We start from the raw sequence: 14,619 nt of genomic DNA on the forward strand, positions 1-14,619 counted from the left end.
GCCGGCAAACTACATGTCCCACTCACAAGCACGCTTAGCATTTGAAACAGAACAGGCAGCCTCTTGTGCCGGCAAACTACATGTCCCACTCACAAGCACGCTTAGCATTTGAAACAGAACAGGCAGCCTCTTGTGCCGGCAAACTACGTGTCCCACTCACAAGCACGCTTAGCATTTGAAACAGAACAGGCATTCTCCTGGAGGGTTTCCCACAGGGTTGCCATAAGCCAGAAATTCTGACATACTCCAGCTCCCAGAATTCCATAGCCTTGAGACATAGAAGAGTCGGGCTTTGAGTTCTGGTCCCCACAACACACTCCAGCTCCCAGAATTCCATAGCCTTGAGTCAGAAAAGATTTAAAGCATTGCCAGCCAAACTGGGTTACTTCTCCAGTGTGGATGCAGCGTGATGGGCTCCCTCCTGGGCTCCCTTTTGCCTCCCTCTCAGCCCCCCCCATGGCCCCCACAAGTCCTGCCTTCCCTCTTGTTGGGAAATGCAGGCCTGGCCAAGGGGGGAGTTGGGCACACAACAACAACAACAACAACAACAACAGAGGAGGAGGGGGAGGGGGAGAAAAAAGAAGGGAAAGGAGAAAGAAGAAAAGGAGAAGAAAGAAGAAGAATAGGAAAAAAGATAAAAAGAAGAGGAGGAGGAACGGGAAGAAAAGGAAGAGGAAGAGGAGGAGGGGAAAGAGGAAGAGAAAGAGGGGAAGAAAAATAGGAGGAAGAGGAGGGGGAAGAGAAAGAGGGGAGGAAAAAGAATAAGAGGAGGAGGAGGGAAAGAGGAAGAGAAACGGGGGGAAAGAGGAAGCAGCTTGCCTGCAATTTGCAAAGCCCTCTCCAGGCTCCAGCCTTGGGCCCGCGCGAGGCTCAAAAGAGAGGAAGCTTCTCCTCTTCAGGCTGGCTGGCCAATGGGGAAGACTGGAGCTGGGGCAGGCTCCTGCAGCAGGAGCAGGCTGTCCAGCCATTGGCCAGGCAGCCTGAACAGCAAGAACCTCACACCCCCCTTTACGGAGCCTCGCGCCCCCCCTGGGGGCGCGCCCCACTATTTGAGAAACACTGCATTAGACACTCACAGACCACTGAAGTCACTAGTACCTATCTATGACTTTGATATGGCTATGATTCCATGGGGTGGGATTATATGGTCTTCCAGAAGGTTTATTGGAAAATTTTCATCATTCCTCACCACTGGATTGCACACTTACAACATCTGGCTGGTCCCATGATTTCCATTCCTCAGCTAAAACATATATTCATTTAAATGAAAGTACACCCACAAAAATCAGCAAAATATATATAACTGACTAAAAAGTCTCACTCATTTCAATAGACCTACTCTTGTGAAGTTGAAGGTTTTCATGGCTGCCATCCATATTTTTTGTGGATTTTTCGGGCTATGTGGCCATGTTCTAGAAGAGTTTATCCCTGACATTTCACCAGCATCTGTGGCTGGCATCTTCAGAGAATGCTGGCTTGAAAGAGAATTGGACACACAGACACACACACACTGTGTGGCCCTGGGTAGGGAGGAGTGATTTCCATGTTAATCTGTGTATTGCAAAGAGGATTAGCATGGAAATCACTCCTGCTAATTGGTGATCATTGTCTGTGGGGAAGCCCCTGACCCTGCATGGTTTTTCAGTTGCATTTGCTGAGTCCTGATTTTGCTTTGTTCATTTTGTCCTGGTTGAAAGAACTACTCTTGTTTGGACTAACATTGCATTTAGCATTTAGATCATGAAAGGGAATTATATGCCCCCCCCCCAGATGTTGTTAGACTGCAGTTTCCATGAGGCCTAGTTTGCATAGCCAGTGGTAGGACATGCTGGTATTTGTTGTCCAACCACATCTGGAGCGCTGCATGGTTTCCACCAGTGATAAGAGTTTAACCACTATTTCTAATGCTAGAATCTGTATTCAGAAAAAAAATGATGGGCTATCTTGCTTATGACACTGATGTACATTTAAACATGAGCATCACACGCACATAAAGAAAATTGTTAAAATAACACAGTTAGGAGGGTATTACTTCTTTTCAGAACAAGAGCAAACAATGTTGTGATTATATTCTGCATCTTATATTTTAATTGTTTTAGAATCAATCAGTGATGAATAGGTAATGAAAAAGGTTTGCCTTTTTAAAAGTCCAATTGAAAAAAAGAGATATGTATAAATTCATTGTATACTGCCCTGATCTCATTGTTGGAAGGGTACACAAAGAATGGAGTCATTATGCTTTGTTCCCTGTGGACAGCATTTTGTGATCTAGTATAGTGTGAAAATAGCACAGACTTGGAAAGATTATTGAAGAAAGTCAAGTAAGACAGTACAGAGGCAGGTTTACAGTTGAACATTAAGAACACATTGGGACCTTCTGTGTGCAAAACAGCTGCTTCCTGGAGTATTTCAGACTGAGGGCCTAATTCACCAGGAGCGATATTTTTTTTTCTCTTTTTTTTTTAATTATTATAAATACATATAACAAAACAAACTAAGACATACACATAAAACATATTACAACACAATAAAGGAACATATCAGCTTTCATCCATCCGTTAGTCATATCTTAGATCTTACATCAAAGTTTACATCATGTATTTTACACTTCCATAGTGATCTCCACCATTCTTGTTTATCTTGTATAAATTTGTTTCCTCTTCTCTAATTTTCAATTGTTGCACCAGTTCCTCTAATAACAAAGTGTATTTCAACATCAATATGATATATCGAAAAAGAAAAAAAAAGAAAGTCTGCGCTCTGCAGGTTCCTCCTATTCAGAATAGCTATTATACCAAACTTTCAGTCTATTTTACCCTTATCTTTCTTTATTATTTGTGTTCGCTATTTCTCTAGTCTTTCTGCCATAAGCACATATTTATTATCAGATTATTTTCCCCTTTATATACTTTTTCACGCATAGCCATTCCTTTTCTCTTTCACATATTGTTTCTGTTTGGGTGTTTTTCAAACGAGCTGTTAGAATGTCCATTTCCATTGCTTCTAATAGTTTATGAAACCATTCTTCTTTTGTGGGTATTATAGGTTTTTTCCAATAACTGGCATATACTATTCTGGCAGACGTTACTGTATACAGAGTTATTCTTCTATATTTCTTCTCTAAACTTTTATCCATTATTGTGGTAGTCATGTTCAGCAGAAAGAGGAGGGGATCAAAAGGAATAGGAATTTGGAACATATCTAACATTGCACAGTGAATTTCTTTCCAATATTGACCAGCATATTTACATTCCCACCACATGTGGAAAAAATTAGCATTGGGTTTCTGACATTTCCAACATCTTGCGTTGCCTGCCTTATATATTAAGTTTAATTTATTCGGTGAAATGTACCAGTGGTAGTACATCTTCAAGAAGTTTTCCTTGTAATTTTGACATAGTGTATACTTGCTATTCTCTCGCCAGGTCTTTTCCCAATTTTCCATCTCTATAGGTTTGCCGATCTCTCTTGCCCATTTTATCATTGTATCTTTAACTGTTTCCTTTTCCAAAAATCTTCTGTTTATAACTTTATAAAACTTAGACATATGTCTTCCTTTCTTTTCGAAAAATATTTCGTCCATTTCAGATTGGTTTTTTATACTCAGATTTATTTTATCTATTTTGAATCTTTCCCATAGTTGCCTATATAAGTACCAATCTTCCAGTAGGCCTTCTGTTTTCATAAGTTGTATGGACTTAAATTCCCCTGTTTTTTCTAGGAGTTCTTTATATGTTAACCATCGTGAAGAGCCATATGTTCTAGTCCTTTGGAATAAGGCTTCTTGGCTAGAGACCCATAGAGGTAATTTGGGGAAGAAAAGTTCCTTGATTTTTACCCAAACTTTTAGTAGAGAGTTTCTTATGAAGTGATGTGAAAACACTTTGTTCGCTTTGATTTTATTGTACCACATAAATGCGTGGAAACCGAATTGTAACTGTGTGCTTTTCAATAGCAATAAGCTTTTATTTTCCAATTTAACCCAGTCTTCAATCCAACATAGGCTGGACGCATAATAGTAAGCTTTAAGATTTGGTAATGCACATCCACCTTTTGATGTTTCTTCTGTTAGTTCTTTCCATTTTACAGTTTACAGTTGAACATTAAGAACACATTGGGACCTTCTGTGTGCAAAACAGCTGCTTCCTGGAGTATTTCAGACTGAGGGCCTAATTCACCAGGAGCGATATTATCAGTTGCAATGGGAGTGGGGACACAAGCATACAAGTTAAGGGTTGTGCTGTATGTGTTTGTGTTTTACTGATATATGTTTTAACCTAGTTTTAATTTTTCAAATTGTTTATTTGTGTTTTTGTATTTTGTGGATTTTTAACATTTTTTAAAAATAGTTATAAGCCTCTTTGTATCCCAATGTAAGGGGAAAATGTTGAATATAAAGTCTGAGTGTTGGGCTAGGATGCTGGAGACCAGGGTTCAATTCCCACTTCAGCCATGGAATCCCACTGGGTTACTTTGGGCAAGTCACACTCTCTCAGCTTCAGGGGAAGGCAATGGCAAACTTCCTCTGAACCAATCTTGCCAAGAAAACCCCATGAAAGGTTCACCTTAGGGCTGCCATAAATTGGAAATGACTTGAAGGCACTCAACACAGAGAAAGAGAGAGCAATAACAACAGCAGCAACAACATCTGATTGTTTATTTATGTTAACACCTGCCAGTTTGTTCTGCATGGAGATAGGCACATAGCTGTGAGTTGCCACCTTCTTTCCAAGAGAATTCTCCTCCTCTCTCTTCATTTGGTATTATATTGATGGTAATACCAACACCTAATGGAACAAACTCTTCCACTAGGTGTGGAAGAGTAATTTATACTTTTCCTTGGTTTGAGCAAAAAGTAAAAAGGATAAGAAAGTCTTTCTATAGTCAGTCTCCTTACCAGAGTGACAAACTGAAAGGAAAACTTCCTTTTCCTTTATTGACCTCTTTGTCAGGGCATTTACTTTTATTATTTTTCCCCACAGAAAGACCATTTCTATGTAGTGATTACCCCACAATATGGTCAAAATGCCTAAGATAACTGAATACTAAAGTTAGGATTGTCCATGCCATCATATTTCCAATTTCTTTCCATGGTTGTGAAAGCTGGATAGTGAAGAATGCCAATGCAATGCATATCTGGCCCTACGAACTCTTGTTATATAACTCTATTAACAACAAATATAATGCTTGCTGTGTGCCTCCAAGTCATTTTTGACATATATTGACCCTGTCATAGGGTTTTTGTGGCAAGGTCTTTTTTCAGAGGGGTTTTTCCATGCCCATCCTCTGAGGCTGAGAGAGTGTGACTTGCCCAAGGTCATCCAGTGGGTTTTTATGCTGGAGTGGGGAATTGAACTCTGATCTCCAGGGTCATCGTCCAACGCTCAGACCATTACACTATACTGGCTGTGTTAAATATAATACAATAATGTTGGTATTTTAGTTTTAACGTAAGGAATGAGGAGATACATAATTTTAGTTATGTTTGTGTTATGCATTTATGTGTTCTGTTGTAACCTGCCTTGATCCTTCTGGAAAGGCAGGATATAAATAAAATGTATTATTAGCATCATCATGATCATTATTGTTGTTGTTGTTATGCTGAAATGGAGGAGATGTTTTGGAAAAGGAGGCCACCTGGTCACCCTGAGCTAAACAAACACTCCTAGCAATCTTCACGCATGCTTCTTAGCCCTCCTCCAAATGGAGGATCTTTGAGGCTCCCTCCTGGATGTAATGTTGAAATGGAGGACATGTTTTGGAAAAGGAGGACGCCTGGTCAGTCACAAAACACTCTTAGAAATGCCCATCCATGCTTCTTTGCCCTTTGGGGGATCCCTCCTGAGCAGGAGGCTGAAGTGGAGGATCAGGGCCTGGTCACCTTGAGGAGGGCAGCAAAGGAGGACATCATCATCATCATCATCATCTGGAGACCCTGATGAGGCAGGCTATCATTGCTGCCAAGAGTTGCAGCAAAAAGCTTGGGACCAGAGACCCAGGCATCTCCCCCCCCCCCTCTATATATACACAGTATATATACAATGTATTCTTGCTGCTGTTGCTGCCTCTCTCTCTCTCTCTCTCTCTCTCTCCACACACACACACACACACACAGAGTATATCCTTTCCTCCTCCTTGAGCCCCCCTGGCCTACTTCTTTCCAGGAGGAGAAGGCAGAAGAGTGGCAGCAGGAGGCGGGGGATGCCTCCTCTTTGGGGGTCTGGCTTGGCGCCTGCCTCTGATTTGCTGAGTGCCTTCGTGGAGGCGGAGGCGGAGGAGGAGGAGGGCTGGTCCTTCAGGGCTGAGGCTGAGGCTGCAGATGCAGATGCTGCACGTCCCTCTGACGCTGCTGGCTTGGGCTCCGGCGCCTTTGGGGAACCAAGGTAGACCCAGACTTCTCCTCCTCCTCTTGCATGCCTCTATACATGGCTCTCTCTTTCCCGATCCTCCTCAAATGGGGCTGCATCCGCACTGGAGGGAGGATCCGGGTTGATCCCGCTTTTTTCTTGCCCTTCATCTTCCAGGAGCCATTTTTAAAGTCCCCAGTTGTGTGTGTGTCTCTCTCTCTCTGAGTCAGGGAATGGGGTGGCTCTACATCACTCTCTGCCAAAGAGAGGCCCGGGAGATTGATTAAAAGGGAGGAGTCACTGTCGCGCGATCGACCCGGGTTAAGTTCCACAGAGGGTGGTTGCTGCTGCTGCTGCTGCTGTGGCTTGTCTCTTCTGAGGGGCTGGCCCTGGTGAGACTGAGGCCCTGGAGTTAGGAAAAGGCTGGGGTTTGGGGCACTGTGCCTGGGCATCCTCCCTTTCCAGGACACCTGTCCTCCATGCCCCGGAGGAGCCCCAAAGTGTCCTCCGTGTTTGAAGGCGACCAGGCCTCCTCCATATTTCCTCTATTTCATCCTTCAGTCCAGGAGGACAAAAGTGTCCCCCATTTAGACCAGGACCAGGGTGACCAGGTGCCCTCCTTTTCAAGGACACCTCCTATATTTCAACCTTCGGTCCAGGAGGAAGTCCCAAAGTGTCATCTATTTGGAGCAGGGTGACCAGGTGTCCTCCTTTTCCAGGAATCCATCCTCCATTCCCGCCTTCTGCCCAGGAGGGATCCTACAATATCCTCCATTTTGAGCAGGGCTAAGAAGCAGGGATTTCTCTATCTAGTTTTGAGCTTCTGAGTGTTTGGGTGGCCTTACGAGGAAGGCTTTATCGTGTGATGAACGTGCGATCGCCTCTGTCTGAATTGCTCCAGTAGTGGCTCTGCTCCAGCGCCTCCTGCTTGGAAGTGGATGGAGGCCAGAGCTGCTTGCTGAAGCCCAGCCAAGAGCAAACTGTCCAGAAGTAGACAGTCGGTCTTCCATATCCACAGAGTGATGCCCAAACTCTGGCCCTCCAGGTGTTTTGGACTTCAGCCTCTAGAAGCCTTTGCTCTGGCACCACAGCCAACTACAGTTCCCAGAATTCCATGGCTTGGATCCAGGGCAGTTAAAGTGTCCAGCCACCTTATTTCTCCAGTCTGGATGCAGCCTTGGTCGGTGGTCTGGGATTCTGGGAGCCTGGAAGGCCAGAGTTTGGGAATCACTGAGTCCATAGCTTGGAAATATCTCAAAAAGATAAGCATTCCCAAAAGCAAACCTTGGTTTTCATAGAACCATAGAGTTGGGAGTCCTGGGGGTCATCCAGTCCAGCCCTCTTCCATGCAGGAATACCCAGTCAAAGCACTCCCAACAGGTGGCCACCCAGCCTCTGTTTAAAGACCTCCAAAAAAGGAGGTGCCACCATTCTCTCAGGCAGCCTATTCCACTGTTCAACACCTCTTACTACCAAGACGTTTTTCCTAATGTTGAGGTGGAATCTTTTTTCCTGTCATTTTATATAACTGACACCATTTCACTATGCCATTGAATGTCACAGGACTTTAGCATCCATGGATTTTGGTCTTGGAATCAAACCCCAGCAGATACCAAGGGCCCATTATATCCTTGAGTTCGGTCCCAACATTCCATTTGGTTCCCACCCTGTCCTCCCTACTCAACCCCAGCTTTGCCCTGAAATCCACTGGCTGAAAGAGAAGGTCACCTAAAGCCCAGTCAGCAAACAAACAAGCCCATGTGGATCAAGAGCCACCTTTGCCCTTCCTGCCTGTCTAGCCTTCCTTCCCCCACCTTTGCCTGTCTGTATATTGGATGGAGGGGGGGCAGGTTGGCTTGGGGACACAGCCCTCCTGGTGGCCCTTCCAGGTGGCTCTTGAGCAAGGATCCTCACCACTCTCAGGCCTCTCCATCCTCCTTAGATGTTGGTATTTTTGGCCTTAGCTGGAGGACTCTCAGTCTCCTTTCCTGCAGGCGCCCAGCTATGGATGAAGAGAGTAGCCACCACAAGCGGCTATAAAGGGTCCATCCAAGGAAGGACCAGTAGAGATACACAAAAAGTAGGCTGGTTTCCACACACTTTAGCACCTTCCTTGTTCCTTGCTGGGAACAGTGAGGAGGAAGGAGAATGAAGTTTTTGGAGGCGGCGGTGGCACAGGGATGTAGTAACAAGCAGCAGCTATGGATGAAGAGAGCAGCCACCAGGAGAAGCTATGATGGAAAGACCACTAGGGACCCAAGGAAAGGAGGCTGGTTTCCTCCACTCAGCTCTTGCACCTTTCTTATCCCTTGGTGGAGGGACAGTGAGGATGAAGGGGATTGAAATTTGAAGGGGGGGGGGATGCAGGGATGTAGCATGAAGAAGAAGCTATGGATGAAGAGTGCTGTCACCAGGACCAGCTATAAAAGGACCACCCAAGGAAGACCCATCCATGGAAAGGAGACTGCTTTTCCCCACTTTCTTGTACCTTCTTTGTTCCTTGGTGAGGGGACAATGAGGATGAAGGCAAATGATCTTGGGGGGGGGGGGTATGGGGATGTACATTAGTATGAAAAAGTTGCTTTGGTTTCTTAACCAAGACACCCCAAACTTCTCTCAACTTCAGTGGTGATGTCAGGGGGGGTTGTTCAAGTCAGGGGGGTCTCTTCAAGTTGTTTCCAACTTATGGCAACCCTAAGGCGAACTTTTCGTGGGGTTTCCTATACCACATTTATTTGGGGGAGGTTTGCCCTTGCTTTTCCTGCCAGGCTTAGAGAGTGTGACTTGTCCAAGGTGGGTTTCTTGGCCAAGCTGGGAATGAAACCCAGGTCTCCAGTGCTCAAACCACAGAGAGGGCCTGCTATAAGCTGAAGACATGGAGGTTCTTCATCAAGATCTCTGGTACTTTTGGCCTTAGCTGGAGGACCTCCAGCCTCCATTCTATTGTCATTCCACCAAACCATCTCCATCCACCTTCCTTGGATGGGCCCTTTATAGCCGCTTGTGGTGGCTGCTCCCTTCCTGCTATGGCCTTGTTGTTCTTTGGGATGCCCCCTCATCCATGGTGGTTGTGGTTGTGCTGGTTGTGGTTCTTCCCTCTGCTTTGCTGCTTACCTGGGGGAGCGTTCCCTCCAGGTTGCCCTCTCTGTTGCCAAGTCTGCAAAGACAGGCCTGTGGTTGTCAGGGGCTGCTTCCTGTGGTCTCCCCCTCCTTGCCTGCTTTCCCTGGGCTGCTGCTTGTGCCTCCTTCTTCCCTCCTTCTCTCCCCCCCCCCCACTTCTCCTCTCCCCAGCTCATGGCTTCTGCAATGCGGTGGGTGTGGTTATGTAGTAAATTGGAGACCTGGACCTCTGCAGTGGAAGCGCCCTGTCTCCTCCTCCGCCTCCTCCTCTTCCCTTTGCCTGCCTTTCCAGTCCCAAGGTCCCCTGATGGCTGGATGGCTCTGGGCTGTGCAGAGGAGTCTAAAGTTGGGACAGACCAGGAGAGGCACCGGCTGGGCAGAAGCAGCAAGATCGAGGGAAACAGCTGGTATTCATCAGGCATATAGGATGGGGAGGGGGAGGAAGGAGGAGAGAGGAGCCAGGCAAACTTACAAAGCCTTTGGAGGAAAGCAGGGACTCCTATACCAGAGCAACAGAAGCACTACTTTTTTCCCCCTCCTGGTGTTGTCAGTGCGACTTTGAAAGAATGACTCAGTGCTTTGCTTGTCAAGGTTTATTGGATGCAGTGATTTCTGCAGTGATTTCTGTACATGTTTCATAGATCCTCTAGGTGCAAAAAGGAGTTTTATCCAGCCTATTGGTTGCACAGAGAGAGAGAGTGAGAAAGGATTTCAATGTTTTAGGAGAGGCTGTGCTGCGCCTACAAAACAGGAATGCCAAACACATTTTCATTGGTTTTTCTGTCACATCTGTATTTAGTCCTGTCTTGGGGTATGTATGTAGGTTCCTGTCTGACTTTAAAAAAAATGATCTGCAGACCTTGCATGGTAGACTAAGTTGGGTTATATTTTGTATTTATTAACATTTTAGTGTGTGTGTGTGTGTGTTTAAAAAAAGTGGCATACCGAGTGTCATTTTTGTAGTTTGTCTCATTGCTTCCTATATCAAAAGTTTACACTTGGCTTAATCTTGATGTAAGTTAAAGTTGCATTTGGAGGACTAATACATATGGTCTTTAATGTCATAGTTTGGTTGCAGCTCAAAGAGTATTTTTGTTCTGGAATGGTGCGGGGAGGGTTTGGCCATATCCCAGATCAGTTTCATAGTTAGTTGTTGTTTGAACCACTTTCTTAAAAGAATGAATGCAGAATTAATACTCATGTCTTCTGTTACTCAGCCTTAGTTGAAATCTCTGACAAGCATAGGATTGTAAATTAGTTTATTGGTTTTGTTCTTCTGAAATGTTGAATTTAACTGGTGTCATTTAAAGGCTAGTACAGCTTTACATGTATCACTTTGTAGGTCTTCCATTAGTATTCAGCATAGTATAGAAACTTAGAAGTAAATAGTATCTCTTGTTAATCCACTCATCTCATAACTGTTAACTTCCATTCAGATTCAACTTTCTTTTAAATTTGGGAGTAGTAGGTGATATGTGTCTAGTGAAAATGTAAACTCCTTTCAAATGAATGAGGCTTACTCCCAAGGGTGTGTATGTGAGTATGCAACATATGTAAACTTAATATACCCTAAACTGTGAACTTTATAACCTCACTGAATGGAACCTAAAGCTCTAAAGTGGAAATAAAATTGATAAGTCAAAATATGGAGAGGCAATATTGGTGACTGGAATGAAGACAGCGATGATGAGTCTGTTTTGTTAGCTTTTGCTTGCAAAGCTCAGTCATCAATTTACTTGTAACCTAGTGTGGCTATTATGGTAGTAGTGACAGTAGCAATAGGTTAGACAGAAGACAGCATCTTAAATACATTTTGTGGGTGAAAAGTAAACATTTTGCAATATTTTTAATTATATTGGTGATAGCACTGGTGTCACTTTGACTGGACTCATTTGTAAACCATTCCTGTATTAAGGGAAGTGTTGACGTGCAAAATTCGCTATTATTACATGCAGCATTTGCCAAATTGGAGGATAACTTAGGGGATCTTAGTTGCTCTGAAGTTGTGGAGGGAGAGGGTGGAGACCATAGAAACAACTAGAATTGTAGCAATGAAGTCTTAAGTGCTCCTTTGGACATGACATCACTTTGGCTCAAGGAAGTTAGGGTGGGGCAGTGAGACAGACCGTCTGATCCATCTTTTTATCATAATACATAGTACGTGTTCAGTAAATGAGATATTTTGAAAGGTCAGCAACTAGAGATGAATTAGTATTTGTTTGTCCACAGCTGCACACAAAATTGAGGCGAAATACTGACAACTGATGAACGTGATGTTAACTGTCACATTTTCTGGTAACCTTTTACCCATATAGTTAATATTCTGAAAACTTTACTATTTGATAAAAAATGTGATTAAACAGTTGGTTTACTCTCCCTGAAGAATATCCTAGTAACAATGTTAAGTTGTGGGTTGTTTTGTTTTTTGTTTTGGTCTTGGTGTAAATGTAACTTTCTTATATCCATTCTGTAAAACTAAATTTAGAATGCAGTATTCCTTTAACAAAAAACGTTGATATTAGTATTCCTATACAAACAGGGTACAGAGAAGCTGAAGCAAAAAGACAGGAGGTTGCTTGCAGAGATCTTTCACAGGACAAAGCATTTTATATGATACTACATGGTTAATATGATTTGAAAAGCACCATTATAAGGAAGACATAGGAATATGGTTTGAAGTCAGTGCAGTTTAGAATTCTGATTGTATTACAACAGAATTATTGTTAGAGTGATGTGTGTGGTAGCGATTAAGAATGATTTCTTAACACAAAATTACAGCTGTTTTGCAAATACATTGAAAACTTTGGTGTACTTCAATATTTTGTACATAGGCACTGAAGCCACTGTACTAAGTATTACTATGGGGAAAGATACATCAGCTTCTTCATTTCTGAAAACTATTAACTGTGTAGAAGTTAAGCAAGATGCCATGACATTGCTCATTTCTCAGTATTTCAAAATGGTATCCTAAGCCTTGAATAACTTTCTATTTGTAGCTAGACGTAAGCTATCCATATTTCACTAGATTGTGTTGTTGTTTTAATGGTTTTATTTTACCAAAGGAAGACAAGCTGTAAATACAGTCAGAAAAGTATGTGGGGAGAGAGAAGAGGAGAAAAATTGCAAGTGAATTTCTTGACCTCAAGAAAAGGCTGCTTTTTTGTTTACTTGCTCCATACTAGATTTCAGCAGTTAATTAGAATTTTTAGCCATGTCTGTCATTTTAAAAAAGTATATTTTATTCACTTTTAAGATTGTAACAAAATCTATAGAACTTGCATACATGTGAATTATGGAATCATTTAAATGGATCTGATAGGCACTGAACATTGGTTTTAGTCTGTAGTCTTTGAGGTGGTGCTAGACCTTCATATTTTTAAAAGCTATAAAACTTAAAAGAACATGAAATCTTTTATTATGATAGTCAGCATAGTGCTTTTGTTATGTGAAGATAACCTTATCAGACATGTAGTGGCAAAAACTCTTTTCCCCCCAGTGCTCTTGACATCTTAGAGAAAAAACAAAGAAAGCTGGAGGAAGAAATAGTCTGGTTCATCCGTATAGCTTTGGCAGCCGGAGTCCTGCAGGCTTGTTGTTCTAGGTCCTGCCATTACTAATGGTTGTCACTGTGAGCATTGGAGCAGAGGGCTCTAAGGAGAAAAGTGATGCACTAGTTGTCTGAGAAGCAAAAATTGGGTAATCTTTTGAAGGAATAGTATTATAAATGCCTCCCTGTAATACAGTGTTGCATGCTTTCAGCAAACTTTAGTTGGTTTATCATTTAATTTATCATTTAAAGATGGGAATTGTGTGGCCCTTTATATCTTGTTGGACTGCATCTCCCAGCAGGCATAGCTAGTAGTGAGGAATGTTGTGAGTTACAGGCCAGCACATCTGGAGGGCACAGGGACGTAGCTAGGATTTTAGGAAGGGGGGGGGGTCCAGACTAAGTGCCTCCATTATAATGGGGCTTGAGTGCGGCGGCGCAGCAGCACACACCATTCATTTTTCTAATGGAAGGGGGGGGTCTGGACCCCCAGATCCCCCCCCCCTTGGCTACATCCCTGGAGGGCAGTATGATTCCCACCCCTAGTTATACCAACAGAATCTAGTCCTGAACCGTCTGGAATATTGAGATAAAAGGCATGTTAGAAAACCTCTGTGACTGATAATTAGAGCATAGCATGGCATCCATTCAACATTCAGTGCACTGCATAATGTTTTGTTACACACTAAAGATCCCATCTGAAGGAAGGTGTAAGACAAATCTAAATCTATCACATACAGAATTACAGTGAGGTCTCCTAACTCACTATCCAACAAACAGAACATAGCATAGCTAACCATTTCTAGAAAAAAATAGTTTTGAGTAGGATAGTGAAATGTTTGTCCCAGGTCTCACTGTTCCAATACCAATCCCTGAAGCGATCTTATCCTGTTCCTCCTTATTGTTGCTTTTTGTTTACCTGCCCTCTGCTAATAAAACAAGCAGAGAGATAGAACAAGAAGATTCAATAGCCGGTCAGACTTGCTTTGTTTTCACCCTCCAAGGGGCTATGGAGAAGAGATCAGTCCCAAGGAGAAGGAGCAACACTGGTAAGGGCCAGAACAGGAAGGAAAATTCATTGATGGCATCTTGCCCAAACACCCCAACAAAATGCATGGCTTACAAATTTGACAGCCATAAATACTTATCAGACTGTTCTCCTGTAGCTAATCATAATTTTTTTTTTAAAAAAAAAATTAAACAAATGTTGGAGATTCTTCCATCCTTTGTACACTTTTCTTAGAATTAGCCCTGCTGAGTGCAATGCGATAGGATTACATTGTGAAGCTACATTCTTAAGCATGTTCACTGTGTAGTGAAATAACTCAGTTGGACTTAAATTTACAAGTAAACCAGTTTGGGGTAACATCAGATCTGTCATACCTCTTAGATATGAATATAGCGGTAATTTGTAAGACAGGAGACAGGGTTCTTGTGAACTTCTTTTGCTCAGGCAGGTTTTGCTCTGTTGTCATTTTTGCACACAACGCAAGAAGTGCCAGTAGACTAAAGCAAGCAAAATGTTTCTAAGTTGTGACTGGATTTTTATTTAAAAGCTTATTTTTAGTTTGGAGTAACTCTACTATTGATTTTTCTTTTGTAACC

At 42.9% G+C, this 14,619-nt stretch overlaps 1 protein-coding gene across 15 annotated transcripts in view; it reads left to right on the top strand.

Annotated features, from left to right (window-relative positions):
* LOC121917317 (band 4.1-like protein 3) overlaps positions 1 to 14,619 on the top strand; it is a 201,353-nt gene that overhangs the window by 69,790 nt on the left and 116,944 nt on the right. For 11 of the 15 annotated variants that reach the window (XM_042443175.1, XM_042443181.1, XM_042443183.1 and 8 more), the window contains exon 1: positions 9,756 to 9,874. The exons of 2 other annotated variants lie outside the window; for them this stretch is intronic. The gene's annotated coding sequence lies outside the window, so the exon portion shown is untranslated. Of the gene's footprint in view, positions 1 to 6,299; positions 6,384 to 9,755; positions 9,875 to 10,072; positions 10,279 to 14,619 lie in introns of those variants that run through there. 2 more of the 15 variants (XM_042443176.1, XM_042443179.1) reach the window with 2 other exon arrangements.

The sequence above is a fragment of the Sceloporus undulatus genome, unplaced genomic scaffold, assembly GCF_019175285.1.
Source record: "Sceloporus undulatus isolate JIND9_A2432 ecotype Alabama unplaced genomic scaffold, SceUnd_v1.1 scaffold_15, whole genome shotgun sequence".
Classification (NCBI taxonomy): domain Eukaryota; kingdom Metazoa; phylum Chordata; class Lepidosauria; order Squamata; family Phrynosomatidae; genus Sceloporus; species Sceloporus undulatus.